This window comes from Lonchura striata, chromosome 5 (assembly GCF_046129695.1).
Source record: "Lonchura striata isolate bLonStr1 chromosome 5, bLonStr1.mat, whole genome shotgun sequence".
NCBI classification, from domain to species: Eukaryota; Metazoa; Chordata; class Aves; order Passeriformes; family Estrildidae; genus Lonchura; species Lonchura striata.
In genome coordinates, this window is record NC_134607.1 from 52,398,077 (window position 1) to 52,416,021 (window position 17,945).

The 17,945-nt window shown below is 40.1% G+C and overlaps 1 protein-coding gene across 3 annotated transcripts in view; it reads left to right on the top strand.

The window, feature by feature from the left end:
* The first annotated feature begins 233 nt into the window (after positions 1-233).
* The window catches only part of LOC110469389 (uncharacterized), a 262,624-nt gene continuing 244,912 nt past the window's right edge, over positions 234-17,945 (top strand). The window contains exons 1-3 of one of the 3 annotated variants that reach the window (XR_002465237.3): positions 234-699; positions 2,818-2,933; positions 4,573-5,189. The gene's annotated coding sequence lies outside the window, so the exon portion shown is untranslated. Of the gene's footprint in view, positions 700-2,817; positions 4,151-4,572; positions 5,190-17,945 lie in introns of those variants that run through there. The other 2 variants (XR_002465236.3, XM_077783555.1) reach the window with 2 other exon arrangements.

Genomic DNA, 17,945 nt, shown 5'->3' on the forward strand with positions numbered 1-17,945 from the left:
TTGCTTGGGCTGTCAGCTGTAAAACAAACACTATCTTCTGCTTTATTGCATGATTTATTTCATTTTTATCTGCTTAAAAAAATACTCAATAGGGATGAGCTGCAGGAGAATGATTTTTGGACAGCTATGGGGTGAAATGAGCACACAATGAAGGGTGACCTTTCAAAGGGGGATTATCTATAAATAGCAATGGTTATCCCTCACAGCCTTCTGACATAAGCCTGCTGGGAGTATGAAAAAGGAGACCCTTTCCACCAGTTCCTCCAACATGATTTTAGATTGGCACATGACATGTTTTGGCCATGAATAGCTGAGGAGAATTTGCAAAGGGATCCAGCAAAAAGCCTTAGCAGCTGTCTGGCTGTCGATATCCCCCAGGGTTTAAAAATTAGCTCAGAACTTCCTTCTCTTTGCCCATGAACAATGACACGCACTTTACTAGAAAAGTAAAGATTTCATGTTTAAAATATATAATCTTGGGAGCTCATCTATTAAAAAAAAAAAAAAACTATATCAGTTTTAAAATTAGCCAAGCAGTGTCAGCAGAGTTTATTCAAATGCCAAAGGGCTTTAGGATCTGACTGCAGTTCTTAACTACTGTTTTAACTTCTGCTTTGCACCATGGATCCATCAAATCCTTTATTTGGAATGAGGAAGAATTGGTATTCCTGGGCATTTACTATTTTTAAAGTGAAAAAGGTGAGTGAATTTATCAGGGAAAAAATAATGGACTATTTTGTTTGTAGTGCATGTCCTTTGCTTATTTGCCATGTGATATTGTCATAAAATAGTATTTCAGAGATTTTATTTTTGAAGTTTTCATATGAAGGATAATCTGCAAAGGGAGAGTGCATAGAAGATGATAGTTTTAAATAGTCAGATATGATCAGTGCCTGAACGCCTGTGTGTTTGTTGCATGCTTGTGTTTTAAACTGTGTCCTCTGTGCAGCCAGACATCACCAGCAGCCCTTCCACAAAAAGCAGAACTGCACTGTGCTCCTAACCCCTGCGCCTCCTGTATTTAGGATAGTTATTCGGATAGAAACAAAGCCTAAGCTGCTTGATTACTGTTAGATGCATATTGAATGATTACTGTGTTTATCACCAGTACTATAATAATGAGTATTAATGACCAAGACCTATACAAAAGATTGAGCCCATGCACTACATACTGATGGTAAACATGGTAAGAAGCAGTCTTTGTTTGAAGGCATTTACAACCTAAATAGACATGCAGCAAGAGGTGTTATTATCTGCTCTTCACAGATGGTGACCAAGATAAACTGACATGATGTGCCAAGGGATACAGGCAAAAGTGAGGGGGCAGGGAGGGAGTGAGCCAGGGCTGAAGCTGGGTTACCAGCTTGCCTTGACGGTGACCACTCTCCCTCATTGCACCCGCTGCAAACTGAATATGGGCTTCCCTCTGCTTGCAGACAGGCAGTGCATGATAAGTAGCTTCCTCCCCAGCTCCTCCAGGCACAGTTTTGGCCCTCATTGCTATGGCCCTCATAGCTGACTTCTGCCAAGTGGTGCAAGGTTCCTGTATATCCAGGAACTATTTGTAAATGGTTGGCTTCACAAAGAAGATTTTTTGATTCTGTCTTGCAGATGTTGTTTTAATGCACATTTGACAGTTGATTCTCTGCTTTAACATCATGATCTGGAAGCTGTTCACTTTGGATGTTTACAGCTGTTCTTGGGTTTAACAGCAGTGCTTCATTCAAACCTTTCCACAGTCCAGGATTCCTCCCTGAATTTATCATGAGGAAATGCTGCTTTTAAAAAAATTAGGGTTCTTACAGATGGGTTAGTGAAAGGCATTATATAATACTGTGCTGGCTCTAGAAACAGACTCTGTGACCCAGAAGATAACTTCCAGTCCTGTGTTACTGCTGCCTATGATACAATGACTTGTTTTCAGTACAACATCACTGAGCATTGCAAGTTCTCTTTTGACATGAAAATCCCCTGAATGGTGACAGGGAGAAGATCACTCTTCTGCCATTGCTATAATGTATTCCTACTCAGATGCAACTCCAGTTCAGGGTTGGTGCTCTATTTTGACCTCTCCTACAATGACAGGTGCAGAAAATTATTCCTGTGTTGAACTGCCAGGACAATAGGAAATGTTAGCAGATAGTAAATGACAATTTGCATCTCCTGGTTGTCATTCCTTCATAAAATTGAGGATGTGTTTATTGTGTAGTCATGTTGCTGCTCTATTCTAACTGGCAGGTTAGTTTTCAAATGTGACTTATATTATGAATCTTGTTTCCATGTTGGAGTGCTTCCACATTACTGCATGGAATTTGAATGTGTTGAAATAATGGGAATGCAGCAGTGGTGGTGGCTGGGAGGCAGAGATTATCTGAAAGCTTTCAGGATGCTCCTAGCAGTGTGCTGCATTAGCCAAGGGATTTTTATGGGCACAGAGGCACAAAGTAACCCCTCTAATCCCTTTCTCACTGGCTTACAGACTCTGAAGAAGCTTAATAATTACAGAGGAATGCAGTCAAAGTGTTTTTAAGGACATATGTGCAGAGGCTTATTTTAGTCATTTCCTAACAGCAAATGCACTGGTGTATTCTCAAGGAGAAAGCTGGGTGCAAATTTTCCCTTCTCTCAACACCCCCAACCAAAAGATGATTTACACTTATATCAAAAAGAGGCTTAACCAGTGTGGAACTGAAAGAATATTTCCCAGCCTGTAGGATTATGGTTTTTCCACAGCCATACCACTCACCCTCTCCTTCGGGTGAAATACAAAGCGTATCTCTGTACTGCTGAACCTTTTTTTTTTTTTCCAATTAAAAGGCCAACAGAAAGCCTGCATGTTCACTTTAAAATATCCTATCCTTCTGGACTATTTCACTTTCTCTGAAATCACTGATTCAGCTGATGGTGACTCCGCTGCTTGTGTTTCGTTATCTGTAAGTATGTCCCTAACTGCGTACTAAATATATGCTTAAGAAGGAGGTGTGCACGAACTGTTTCTGTGCTAAGCTTTTAGTTTCACAGCTATGTCATTTCTGGCAGAATCTGTGCCTGAAAGAGAAAGATACGATGGATACTCTCTCACTCCACAGAGTTTTTGTGATTTTTTTCACCGAGAATCTTTCCTAATTCAAAAATTATGGCATTGGTTCTCCCCATTCACCTTCAAATATAACCTCCTAGGAAATTTGGGCACAAAAAAACCAACAGTAACTTGAAAAGTTTTTTGAGCATTAATGGTAGAGGAAGATAGTAAATGTATACTTGTTTTATGGTGCATGCTAATGAAATGTTTGGTATCCCACTGTTGCTTGGAATATAAACTGCAATAAAAATTAAACAAGTTATATCTTATTACTGCATTACTAACTAAAAATGGCCTGTTTTCTCAGCTTTGTAGCAAAGATGAAAGTTAGTCCATGTACTTGCCATTTCTGTGCTTGCCATAAGACAGTCCCAAGGCCTGTAAATTCACATAAAAAATATATGAGGTAAAAATTAGCCTAATCTGTCTTGAATTCTTCTTCTAAAATTTCATTATTCTGCCTGCACCTTAACTGAAGTCTTGATCCTTTTCTTCTAGGGATGCTAGGATCAGATTGCTCCTTTTAGGATTGCAAATAAACTGCAGTTTAAACCCTTAGCATTTGCTACGCTTGATCCAGTTTACTGTATGTGAAATTTTGAGATGAAACTATGTAAACTAATCCATGATCTGATTTTCCTGCTTGGATATTAAAAACTTGTGGCACTTTCTGAAGAGAGGGTGTATGATGAAATGACATGAACCTGATTTTTTTCCCCATGTCCTCAAACTTTTTTCCCCTAAGGAAACCAACTCTTATTTTACACACTGCTTTCACACTAAAGTTCAAGTGTTCCAATCAGTTTAGATTTGAACTGACTCAGCAAATCTCTGCTTTCAAGGCTGGAATCTAGCTACCGAGACAAAGTAATGAGCACATGTGTTCCAGCACATGCACGGACCCTTGATGATGCCTCATGAATGTGGGTGCTACTGACCCACTGGCACCCTCTCATGCTGCTTTCTCTTGCTTTGCACAAGACTTTGTGCAAAGTCTTGCCAGGGACTTTGACAGCAACAAGAGAGAGCTTCACCCTACAAATGGGAAGGTCTCCTTTCCTATGTGGTAGCTGCACATCCATCCCCCAAACAGTGCTTTAAGGCTATCTGAGTATAGACACACCCATAGCACCTTCAAATTTTTTTTTTGCGGATGGCACACAGTAACCTCACAGTATTTGAGATGGACACATCTGTGCCGTCCAATTAACACACTCCAGCTCATGATAATACAGTGTTCTACAGACTCTTAGAATGTGCCAGCTAAAAATTACTAACTGAAGAATATTTCTTTCATAACTAGTTCTGTAGACTTCCATGGAATGACTTTGTATGAGCACAAGGGGAATAATCTAACCTTTTACATTTTTAATTGGAGTTGCCAGTTTAAAAACACAGAAAAAAAAAAAAAGTGGGGGAGTTGGATCTTAGATGCCATTACCCCAAGGTGCTGGATGTAATCTGGTGTTATTCTCTTTGAATGTTTCTAGGAAAAGCTGCTTCCCGAGTAGAAGAAACATGAAAGATCAGGAAAGTGACTAACAGCATGGGAGCCTTGATGACGCCTATCAAGTGCAATAAATGAAAACACCAGGGATCGTGGCAGGGATAACAAAATGGGCAGTTTAGCACAATAACTGCCAGCTATTGTTTTTCAGGCAAATGACTGTGACTTTGGGATGATTAGTCCATAACCAGAGGAGAGCAAAAACACTAGACAGGATGAGAAAGGGATTGTAAAAAACAGGAAATAAAACCCTCAGACAAACTTCCTATAGACATGAATTTCACCACCAAACCAGTCAATTATCAAATTTCCTCCTCATGTATGCCAAAAGAGTCAGCTCATTTGTACTGAGTTAAATATATTCTTTTATGTATATGCAATTGTTTGATCACAAGTTAGCTCTCTTTGGCAGTAAAAAGCTACCTTTTGATGCTTGAATATACCTTCAAACCTACTCTGTACATCTTCAGGCTGTCCCATTGGCTTTATTGGTAGAAAGGACTAGAGGTAATGTTTCACAATGAAATGTAGGCATTTTCAGCAGAAAATCACCACTGATGACAACTCATCATAATGAAATAAATGTTATCCATAAACTCATCTATTCCTGTGGTGTCTATCTGCTCTAGGAGAGACCTCATGTTACAGTAGGAAAACAATCTAAAGGCAACATGGCATTAAAATATTGCTGGAACTATGTTAATAGGAAGGAAAATTCATATTTAATAAGTGCCTAGATTCCTTTCATGTTCACATGTGACACCAGATAACTCAGGCTAATCAGAGTGAAGTTGGGTAAGTCCTTGTGAGGGAAAGGTTCCAGACAATATATGGGGGTATCCTGTTGTAAGCTGGCTTGAATGTGTTTTTGGTGCCTTGACCAGCAGCAATGAGCAGACAACCTTGTCTAGAATCAAGGTTCCTGCTGGGGACACTGTGCAGGTGGCTCCCCGCATGTGGTGTCTCCAGAGACCCATTTCCTCCATCATTCACTCCATTTTAAGGAGCAGAGGCTTTGAGAAGCTGCTGTTGGCAGCTTTCTGTGGGCTGATAGGAAGGCTGGAAGACATACTACTCGTTGTTGCTCACCTGAAAGCTGGGCGGTGGCAGGACTCCTGATCCACCTCCACAAGGGAGTCCCTGTCTGTCCAGAGAAAGCATCTCAAGGGGCAAGATACAAAGCTCACTGTGGCCCCAGCGCCCCGCCACAGAGAGAGGTCAAGAACAACATAACCCAGGCTATTAATGGCAACGAGCTGTAAAAGCCTTGGCCTCTGTGTCATAAAACTGTTCTAGTTACTACAATGCACTTTATAACCTGTAATTCCACCTTGGGCTGCTCTGGGCCTAAACACGAGGGACAGTACAGCCGTGTGTAACTGAGTGTGCGCAGCCCCTGCTCTGGCTTCTCAAAGGTGCCAACTGTGAGCAGCTGTTTGGTTTTACAGACCTGACACACACCTTTCAAATAGCTGCCTGTAGATTCAAAAAGTTTAGCCTTTGAATTGCAAAATTGTTCTTTGTGTCAGAGTACATTAGGAGCCCCACGTGTGCCAATGTACATGTAGGTATGTGCATTTAGGTGCTCCTTTATTTGTCTAAAACTTATTTATAACACTTACCAACAGTATCCTGTATGTTTTTGTTAATGCCAGCTCTTTAACTCTCATACCCAATGCATCTGGTATAAGTAATAAAACTTACTTAATTGCCAAAGTGAAGGAAATTTCCTATGCTTGAATTTTGATAAAATAAAGTAATGGCTTAATAGAAAAGTACTTGGAAACAGTGACAAACATTATGAATGTCATCTATTGGTGACTATGGTGAGTTGTACATCACTTTTTAGTCTTTATCACAGCACTGTTATCTCCAGTTTTTGCACTGGAGAGTGTATATTTCCTTCTAATCAGCTAGTTAGTGATGAGAAGAAATCCCTGGTAATGAGGAAAAAAATCCCTGGTTAATGAGAAAAAATTACCTCAGTTAAAAGAAAAGAGTATTTTCGCAGAACCTGTACAAAGCTGAAGCACATTAGGCAATTATTTGTAGTACATTACATCCCAGGCAAGGCAGACTTGCAAAGCATTAATAGTTGCACAGACTGAGCCAGAGTGATTTCATTGTAAACGAACTCCATGTTCTGGCACATCGTTGCACCACAAATCTCTGAGGACAGTTATGTTATCACAGAGTTCCTTTGAGATGTATTCAGTGATAATGCTGGTTATAACGAACTTTAGAAAAAAGAAATATCATGGTCAGGCCAGCATTCACATATATTGCCAGTTTACCATTTATAGACTACTAAACTTGGGTTTGATCTGTTACACAGCTGATTCTTGGTTTATAAAATATTAATAGGAGAAGAAATCTTTATTTGTCATAGAAATCCTGGAAAGTAACATGAGATCAAGAAAAATGCAATCTAAATCTGAGGCCTGGGAAACTTCTTTAGCTCCATCTTTTACCAGGATATTCAGGAAGAATTGAAATTGCTGGACTTTTGAGGAATCAAGTTACCCAGTCAGTAATGCCTGGTTTAAAGCCTTTTCTGAAACGAAGACAGCACTTTATAGTGATATTTAGCATGTGTATGGAAACAGACAAATAGCTACTAAAAAGGGGCCCACAGGAACATTTCAGCTATCAAATTGGCATATTGAGATGTACAGAAGTAACAAAAGCAGCCTATACAAAACACTTCCAAATGAGTTGGGATGGTAAATATACATACAGTTGGGAGTATTCAACACTAAGTACACACTGAAGTTGGGAGAACTTCACTGTATTATATGAAAGCAACCACACTGTATTACATGAAAAATACCAGTTTGGATGCCTTTCTATTGAGTAAACACCTGCAAAAAAAAAAAAAAAAAAAACCAAAAAAAACCCCTGCATTCCTCTCTTGGACTTCTCCCGTTTTATAGGTTTTATATCCTGGGCTAGGCTGCCTCCAGTGGAAGAAGCAAGGGTGACAACACCTATGGAGGAGGACTGGTGACTCCACTGGAGAACATTTGGCTGTACTACACCTGCAGCCAATTGCCACCAGCCTTTTTTTGGGAGGCAAAAGACTGATCAGAGCAGTGGGTGCAAGGACTGTTGACCTGGCAGATTTCCCTACACTGCACTTATACAGACATTCCTAGAAATGCTGAGATGCCTTTTGCATGTATTTCTTTTGCAAGGCAAGGCTAAAAGTGGGAAGACATCTTGCTATTCTTCCCTCCTCTTCTCCTCTAATCTTGTCCCAATAAAGATCAGGTCCCTCACAAAGTCACAGGGGCATGAGGATTCTCCAGCAGGATGGAGGACCAGGTCTGTACACAGAGGGGTCTGTCCATGTGTTGATCATGAGAAAGACTGGTTCAAGTGGGGGCTCAGTTGGCTGCACCCAGACAAAGGGTTGCATGCACTAATCTTCCTGAATTGCAAGTATAGGACTATAGGACAGTATTTTACTCACTGGAGCTCCAGATCAGAATAACTGGTGAATTAAAGTGAATTTTTTGCAGGGCAGGACATTGCTGAGGCTGGTTCTAGAAGTTTGGGTTTTTTTTGTTCCTTCTTAATAAAAAAAAAGCAAACCAGAAATCCGAAACCAAAAAACCCCTCCAAGACAGCTGTCTTGTGAGGGATCTGTATTCAATATTAGAAAGCTACACAACTGTGGAGTCTGGATGCTATCATAAAAATTGAATAGCAGAGACATGGCATTGCTGAAATACAACCCACTTTGTAAGTGTGCTGGGTGCTTGGAATGTGCATATTGCACAATAAATGTGCTGTTCTTGTCTTCAAAGCAAGAGCACCAATAGGCCTGTGGAGCTGATGTAATGAGATTCAGGCTGCCCTCAACAGCTGAAATATTCAGTTCAGCAAATGGATATTTCAAATGTAAATATTTATATGGGCCAAGGGCTCTTTGTTGCTTGCTATTTTGACATTTTCAAATCCCTCAGCTTTACTTTTGTTACAGAGATGGTCTATTTGCTGATGAGAAGAACAAAGATCAGTGACTAGTTATGCAGGAATGGTGTTATTATCACAGCAAAATAACACTTCTCCCAGTCCACAAAGCTTTGATTCCATATGCTTCAACATGATAACCTATACATTAATAGAAATTATGCAGGCTGTTATGAGGAAGTCCAATAATAAAATAAAGAAACAACTAATTTTATGTCATTATTGGATAGAATTAATGGTTCATCAGGAAGAAATGTTACTTGCATTTGACTTTCACTACAGCTGCTCTCATTAGTCACTCGTTGCATTTTGCTGGACTGGTATTTACCCTCAATACCATTGCTATTGCAATCCTTCACTCATTTAACAGTGGGCTAACTTTTTTATTTTCTCCCAATTTAGAGACTTAGGATATGCTTAGGAAACTTATATTTTAGCTAAAATTATTGCTAGTATTTAATCTCTAAAGCTTTAAAATTAATATTACAGTCTTAATCTTACCTATATGAGCAATTCTTTTCCTTTCTGTGGCTAGGTGTGACTGCCACTGTTTTTTTCCCTTTTCCATCTTCTCACACCTTTCCCTTTGCTCTGCTTTCTGCTTTTCCCTCCTTTCCTTTCAGGTTTTTGGTACCCTGGTGCTCCCAAAAAATCTGTCTCTGGCTCCTTGCAACCAATTTACTCTCTTCTGCCACTTTCCTGGGCAGTAGCTAGTCCAGTCTGGTTCCACCAACTCAGCTCTTCAAGTGAAGTTTCTTAGTTTGGGCTTCTCCGCACTCAGTGCTTAGTCTGCTTATTCTTATTGCCATTTTCTTGCAACAGTGGGAACTGTTGAATTATATATAACTGCTTCTTGGAAACTTGAAACAAAAGATTGAATGTTTACCAAATCACTCTTGGGCAGATAGCCAAATTTAAATTCATATTGTTGGACTTCTTCCATAAATTGTTTTCTACAGAAATAGAATACCAATCATTTTTCTGAGGAGCATAAACATCTGAGGAATAAATTCTTCCAAGATGATCAAGGAACATATAGGGTATTATGGCCTTGCTGCTACCTGCCCAGGTGAGATAGGTCAAATTCTGAGGATACTTATTTTAGTTCACTTAAATATTTAGCTCTTAAGCACTGTTGGCTACTTACTTCTGCTTCTGATAAGGGATGTGTTGAGGCATCACTATTCGTATTTGGTTGCATTCACTATCCAATTCAGAAATTAGGAGTTAAACTTTCAGAAGGAGTCTAATTATGATTCAGATCAGGAGCTGTATTTGACTTTCAAACCAAAGTAGGGTGAAACTCTTCCCTGCAGGATTCCTTCCTCCAGTCTCCAACATCCTGTGTGCACAGACCTCTACTCATTTCCTTTGCTCATCACCAAATTCTTATTCCTGGCATGAGAATCTCCAGGCTTTATTATTTTTTAAAAATTTGGAACATTCTTTTTTTAAGCAAAAACTGAGCTACATTAATTGCCAGGGAAAGGAAATTTCAAAGATATAGGTGTGGAATCAGGATGCTATGAAAGTACATGTGAGGTCAGGAGCATGCAGATGTCCTAGAAACATCTGACATTTTTGGACTATGAGTACATGTACTGTAGGGTAATGAGTGTAATACAGAACTCTGGTGTAATTGCAGAACTCCACCTAACCTCTTCAAAGAGGAAGCCATAGGTAAACAGCATCAGTTCTCCTCTAGTCCCTCCAATTTTCCTCAGTTTTCAGATATGAAGATTTATGTCTTAGCATTTGGACCATGACTAACAAATGCCTTTTTTTTATGGAAGTAATTGATTTTCCACATGGAGGCAATTACATATTATGTTAATATCTTACAGTCCTCTCAGGTCACAACTTATGTGCATCCTCTGATGGGAATGCATTGGGAGAGATTTTTAACCAATTAGAAGTAGAAAAATCTTCGCCTTTGTAATGATTTAACCATTCTTTACCACTTTTTTGAGCTAGCCACATTCACAAAGTTCAGAAGCAGATAATTTTTTCTCATGTCCTAATCGATAAGCACAAAGATCTTGAGTTCTTCTCTTAGGCTCATTAATTTATGATTGGAATCCTCTTAGGCATCACCAAGTTCAAATATCTTTTGTAATATTTGGCTTAAGTAGCACTCTGCCCTCATATATTTTGTAGTTTGTCCCCAGTATCAAATTATCATATGTTTTACCAGTGATTTTTTCTCTTTGAGTTAGTGCACTAATTATGTTCTGTGTCACTCAGCCCTGAAGAGACACAGCTGGAGTGTTGGGTCTGCGCATCAACAGGCACATTGAAATAGGGGCTTGAGTTCAGTGAAGGATCAAAAGATGGTTGTGGGATTCTTTCATAAGAGGAGCCTGAGAGAGTCAGGACAGCTCTGCCTGGAGAAAACAAAACTCAGTGGGATCTTGTGAATGTGTGTTATGTACCATGTTCTGTACTTATAGGGCAGGAGTAAAGAAGAAGGAATGGGGCTCTTCTCAGTGGTATTCAATGAATGGAAAACACAAAATATTTAAAATAAGAAAACATTCTTTTACTGTAAGGGTGATTGAACAACAGGACCAGTTTGCCCAGACAGGTTGTGTTGGCTCCATCCTTAAGGGTCTTCAAGGCCCAAATGGACACAGACCTGAGCAACCTATTGTGGTTCACTTTGCTTTGAGCAGAGGCTGGAATTAGGTGATCCCCAGATGCCCCTGCCAGACTTAACCATTCTGTGGTTCTGAGATTCTCCCTCACACTCCTATAAGATTCTCACTTTTTTTCTTTCATTTAGAAGGACTTCATTGCACATTGGTATGATTTGTTTTGTCATAAGTCACATCCTGAGAACCATTTGCTGAGTGATTTTGTTTCTTTCATATCTATTTATGCTCTTAAATAAAACTTATATTAGTATTGATAAAGCTTTCTGGGTTTTTTTTTTTGGTTTTTTTTTTTTTTTTTTTTTTTTTTTTTTTTTTTTTGACTGAATGTAACTCATTATTCTAGAACTCCTTGCTCAGTGCAATTTTTCTGACTTCTCAATGATATTTCCTTTTGCTTGTATGCATTGCCTGGCTTTATGGTATCCTGTGCCTGGACATTTGTATACACAGAGATATCAAAACTTTACTCTGTTTTAGGTCCTGCAGTCCCACAAGGGTTTCCAAACAAACTCTTCACAAAGCACTTTCTGTACATTTGGATAGGAGAAAATAACCTTGTATTACTATTACTACCTAAATAAACCACACCTCTGTATCTGTATTAACATTCATTCGTACAAGGAAGTCAGAGATTTATCTTCCTCTCCCTCAGTTTGCCTCCTCAGCAGTTTTGTTGTCCTCTAGACTGTCACCACTCCCTGCCTTTCAGTACCAGGAAGCCCTTCTCAAAATACTTTAATTTAGTCAATGTTATTGATCACATATGAAGTAATTTTCACAATGCAGACATTCTGAAATAGGATTGAAAACTAGATTTGGCTCATCCTCGCAAAAACATGTTTCACAAAGATGACCAGCATAATAATATTTCATCTTCTGATCCCCATCTCTACTCCACTCTTTGGGGGGGAGGGGGGTGGATTGGAGGGAAGTGGATACATATGTACTGCATGTCTTTTTTGTGCTACAGATGCTTCTGAAAATGAGGGGTTTTCTTCATTTTCTTCCTTAATATAAGATGACAACTGAACAAAATGAAGAGGAAGAGCCCGTCTGAGCCATGGCAGCTGATAATTACCTTGCTCTGCACAGGGCTCTCCATATCTTCAGTATTGTGAGAAGTGTGCTTGATTACAGTGAGTAAGCCCAGCTCGGTATGAGAGTTCTGCTTCATTAGGAAATTAGAGCTGCAATGCTTTTGCTGATCTTATTTCCATCTCCATTTTTGCCCTCGTGTGTAAAGTTAAACTACCTTTATGCTCAAGTAGTTGCCAATCTTTTGTCCTTGGAGAACTTTAGAGGTAAATGCATGGAGCTAAACAATTGGTAAAATACTTGTAAAAGTAGGTAGGCTGTGGAGAGGATAACCTGGAGGACCAGTAGTTTCTCTCCAGAAAAGAAAAAATAATGTTGTGATAGGATTTCTCTGGGGAAATAATAGTGCTTATCATTTGAGTGGGTTTGTTTGTTCAATCTCTGGAGAAAAGAATCCCAGCTGAAAAAACACCCTAATGTCTACCCCAGAGGGAAAGAGGGGTGATCTCTTGGAATAGGCAATGACTGAGTACAATGATGATGACCAGAGGTCTTTTAATTTAGAAAAATGGATACATTGTGGCTCAACAGCCTGGCTCCAGCTAGGTGCAGAGAGAACCATGGCACTCCAAAGCACTCTGTTAACGTAAATAGCGATTTTGGACATGGAGGAGACTTAGCTGGAAGGATTGTTTTCACAACAGAATGACATTTGATACATGTTTTCTTCTGTCAGTGACCAAATATTTCTGATTTGTCAGCATTTCAGAGCACATGTAATGACATTTGACAGGTATCTCTCAGCCCTGGCACTGTTCTTCAGGACTTTGCAGTAAGCATGAACAAAGTAGAGAATTCATCTTGGACAGGAAAATTACTCATGCAGTTTTAGACCTAACTGCAGTTTGAAATTATTTATTCTTTCATGGACTCAGTGTTCAATCCTTCATGAATTTGTGAGTATAGCTCCTCTGGCATCAAAGGGATGGTGCAAATTTAGGGACAATTAGGGCGTATGTACACGTACACCTTGCGATAGAGCAAGGAGATCCATGGGCTAGTACAGTCTGGAACTAGTGCACACTTAGTGCTGTGTAGTCAGCAACAACTATCTTGGGGTGGAAGGCAGATAGTATCCTCCTGAGATCATCTCACTTCCAGCAAATTCAAGCACAGATGGCAAGTGAGGGTGGGAAGTAGGAGGAGTGAGTATCTCCCTTCAGGTAATGTCGCTCTCATGCTCAGTTATGAGACATGTTGCTGCCATTTGTTGATGGCTGTGGAGTCCTCATGGGGTCAGGGCAGGGTACCACTGTGGCTGTCACAGATCCAGCTTGGCTGACATGCTACTACTAGAGTAGAAACTCCATTAGCTTTTCAGACCTCATGCCTATGTTACACAGACTATGCAGCAAAATGTAGTTGCTCTGGTTTCTTCAGCTATGTGTGATATATTCTATATGCTGCAGTTCACAGTGATTTTCTGGATGGTTTTTAAATCTGTCAGTATGAAAACCTGAGCCTAATTATTTCCTCATTTTTATCACTAACTTTAAAAATCTCCTCAGAGCAATTTGTGCAAAAGTAAAAAAACTGCTCTGAATGCCAGAAAGCATGGACTATTTATATGACCATTTATTCCACTCTTAAGTTTTCCTTATAGTGATGGGACTGCTGTGAATTTGGTTAGTACTGTGCTGCAGCACATTAGGCATGATAGAAACAATGAAAGGGAGCTATCAGAGTACCAGTTATTCTGTCAGCTATCCATGTTCTTTCTTGTTACCTACACTTTTATGGAACCATGCTGGTCCTCCCCAACCTGGTGCATTTCCCATGCCTGTATACTCAGTAGTTTCCTCTTTTTAATGAAGAAGATTCACCACATCAAACCTATTCATAAAGCTACTCTGAACTGCATAGTTCTGCTTAAATTAAGTCACCAGGGAGGGAAAGAATGGTCCACGCTATTACAACAGTGAGGCAGTATTACTGGAAATTAAGTAAAACAAACAAAAAACCTCTTATTACAAATAAACATCTAACTTACTTTTTAACATTGCACAAAGAAAAATGAGTTTTATTTCCACTAGTAGCTAAGGTTTAAAGTAAGATCTTTCCTATTATGCTGCTCATGACCTCCTTAGATCTTGTCTCAGTCATAGCGCATGGAATGGAGTATTATAGTGTTGGCTCCCAAGGGATACTTGAGTCTTAGTTACCTTTTAAATTAACTAAACCTTTTGGAAAGATTAAACCATTCCTATGCTATTGTGTTTCATCTGGCCATTTTATTGTTTTAGGTAGCATTTTATGTTTTACTGTCTTTGATCAACATTTTCCCCAGATCAGAAAAATCATGAAGATAGCTCACCACAACAAACTCTTCTCCCCTTTATTGCCTTAGTTCAGTCACTGGCCATGTTGTGAGCAGCACACATGTGGTTCCCAGTGTGATGTCTTCTGCCTTATAGTTAAATGTGCTGTTTTCCTAGTACTGAAGATATTTGTAATGTAAGGGCAGCTAAAGATGTCTCAATCAAATCCTTGAAATATTTAAATCTCTTTTTATAAAGTAAATGTAGTGCAGCCCTTGATTGCATAATATATTTTTTTTTGGCTGCATGGTCTGGCTCTTAGGTAAGATTGACTGCTTTGAATCAAGATCAGTCAGGGGAGACAAATAGGCTCAACTGGTTTTGTAAGGCCATTTTGAGGCTTTTCTGAAGCTGTGCCAAAGCCTGCCTGCCTCATATATTCCTATAGTATTCTGAGTTTTTCATTGCTGAAGCACAGCCTGCTTTCACTGTCCCCTTCCAACCTGCTATGCTATGGTTCTATTGCATCTGGGGACCAGCATGTCACCAGCAGAGTGAACTCCTGCTTCTTGTCTGCATCCTTTTTCCCCTTGGACACACCATCCTCTACACAGTAGGCTAAATTTATCTAAGTTTCATTTCTATGAAAGCAGTTTCATCCATCCTAGATTCAAATAGAATCTAGGATGGATGAAACTGCTTTCATAGAAATCAGATGTTCCCTTTTTTTGCTTTTTTAAAAGTCCCTTTTTGAAGCCAGGGTTCAACAGCAAGACAATTGTGCAACTCTAAATCAGCTTCAGTACATATAATTCTATGTTCTCTTGAGGTGACAGTGCCTTGTAGAAGGAATTATCAAGCTGTGAGAGAAAATTTTCTAAAAGCAGTGGGTCTCTGCTTCCAGCTGATAATATGGAGGGGGTATTGAACTTGGCACCTTATGATTATTTTCCTAGAGTTAACTAGGAACGAGTTAAAATCTGATGTGCAATTAAAGCAACTGATAATTCAGCAGTTACCTTAATTTGATAAGTAAAGCATTAACAGTGTTCAGGTAGGCAGTTAAGAGTACTATTAGATGTATTATCCATGGCCACTGTTAGATGTACTATCCATTGCCACTGGATAGTACATCTAACAGTGGCCATGCTCCACACTCAGACACGGCTCCATTGCAAGCTACAGAGATCCAGAATATTTGGAGCTCTGCTAGTCTGGGTCTGGGAAATGGTCTGGTTGTAGTTAGAAAGGGCAATTTAGCCTGCCAAGAAAGAGGGAAAGATTCACAATAAGATTTAGTGGGCAAAGTTAATATTATGCAGGTAAAAGCCAATGGTATCTCAGTCATGTACAAATTAAACGAGAGAGTGTTGAATAAGACTTTTTATTTTTAACCATGGGAAACAGACACTGGAACGCATATGGGAAATGCAGCAGAATGTGCTATTGCCCAGGAAGCTGCAGAAAATCTGCTTTCATATTCTGGATAGCTTGTTAAGGTAGGAGAACTAGTAGCATTAGCAGCCTCTGACAAGATACACAGCTTTCAGATTTCCTAAGTGGGTGGGTGTTAAAGCAAGGTGGATGATGGCAGGATAATTTTCAGTTCTAAAGACAGCACCCTGAGCTCCAGCAAACAGCTTTAACAGCTCAAAGAGCTTCTACCAAGATGAACAGCAGTGCTAGGGCTGGGGAGGAAGGGAAGGGAAGGGAAGGGAAGGGAAGGGAAGGGAAGGGAAGGGAAGGGAAGGGAAGGGAAGGGAAGGGAAGGGAAGGGAAGGGAAGGGAAGGGAAGGGAAGGGAAGGGAAGGGAAGGGAAGGGAAGGGAAGGGAAGGGAAGGGAAGGGAAGGGAAGGCAAGGCAAGGCAAGGCAAGGCAAGGCAAGGCAAGGCAAGGCAAGGCAAGGCAAGGCAAGGCAAGGCAAGGCAAGGCAAGGCAAGGCAAGGCAAGGCAAGGCAAGGCAAAGCAAGGCAAGGCAAGGCAAGGCAAGGCAAGAAATATCCTAAAGATTACCATCAGTCTCTGTCTGAGATTACTGAAATACAAAAGGATGACTTGGTTGATTCAGCTTCACTTGGTGCTGGGAACCTCCTCTCCTGCCCTCCCTCACATCTAATCTCAGCTCTATGTTTGAGAGCATGTGTCAAGCACAAGGGAGCAAAGCTGTTGAATATATTAATCACAGTCCCTTTCTTTGCAAAAAGTATAAGGTATTTTGAAATAGAAGCATGTCTCTTGGAAACACCTTTTCCCTTCCCTTTCCAAATCACATTTACTTGTTTCCTAACATTTATAATCTCAACTCAGGTCAATCTAATTTTAACCATAAAACTTGCCCTACTTTGTCTTCTTTCCTGCTGTTTGGTAAACTCCTTCCTTCACAAACACAGTTCACATTGTTGTAGCAATTATGGTCTTTTCATCCTCAGCATCAAAACCATGTAGTCAAATATTCTTTTTTTAAATCTGCCACATGGTACAATGTGAACAGCAAGAGTATGTCATATTTAGTTACAGTCCTCCCTCTCCAGAAACATCAAATTCTAGTGGTTAAACATTTAAGGTATCAGAGTAAAGAAAACTGCTTTTCAAGAGCCCCTCTCCCTGCTGAGAGGAAGCCAGCTACCCCAGATACCCCTGGGGTATCCTGGCTGGCTTGGGGCACTCCTGTTGGATGTGTCCCCATCCCTTCTGCTGATGATAGGCTGAGGAAGGAATACCTAATAAATGCAATTTGTTTTGGGATACCTTTTATTTTTTTGTTTCCTTAGCCTGGCAACAGCATACATGATGAATATGTGCTGGCACATCTTCCTCATGCTGCCACCCCCTCTTTGTCTGTTCAATGTCCTTGCCTATTCCTGTCTTAAATTGGGCTGCAGCATCCCATGCATAGCCTCTTCCTTCCTCAGTTTTTGTGTGTCTGAAGTCACCAGGATGATGGGACTTTATTCCTGTCTAGGACTAGGTTCAGCATTTCTGTAAAAGCTGGTCTTCTGACTAGTCTGGCTCTGGACCTGTTACCACAGAATTTTGTCAGTTACTCTCCACAGTTACAGCATTAGAGTAGGAAAGTGCCATTTTCCATGCATTATTCCCTGGCTACACTAGCTCATCTATATTTTAATCCCTGTTAAAATGGCTTTTTACCCCTAGGAGACTTTAGAAGATCACCCTGTGGTGGCTGGAACCCCCAGACAGGCTGCACAGAACTGTGATAATGCAATGGGACTCTGTCCTTTCTGCCACTGGCAGTCTGGTGTGAACAAGCTGTTTGAGAGACCCTACAGAAATGTGAGTCAAATGTGAAATCTTAATGACTGCAGGCACTATATGTGGGCCAGGTTGCAATTCATCAGCAAAAATGTTCTGGA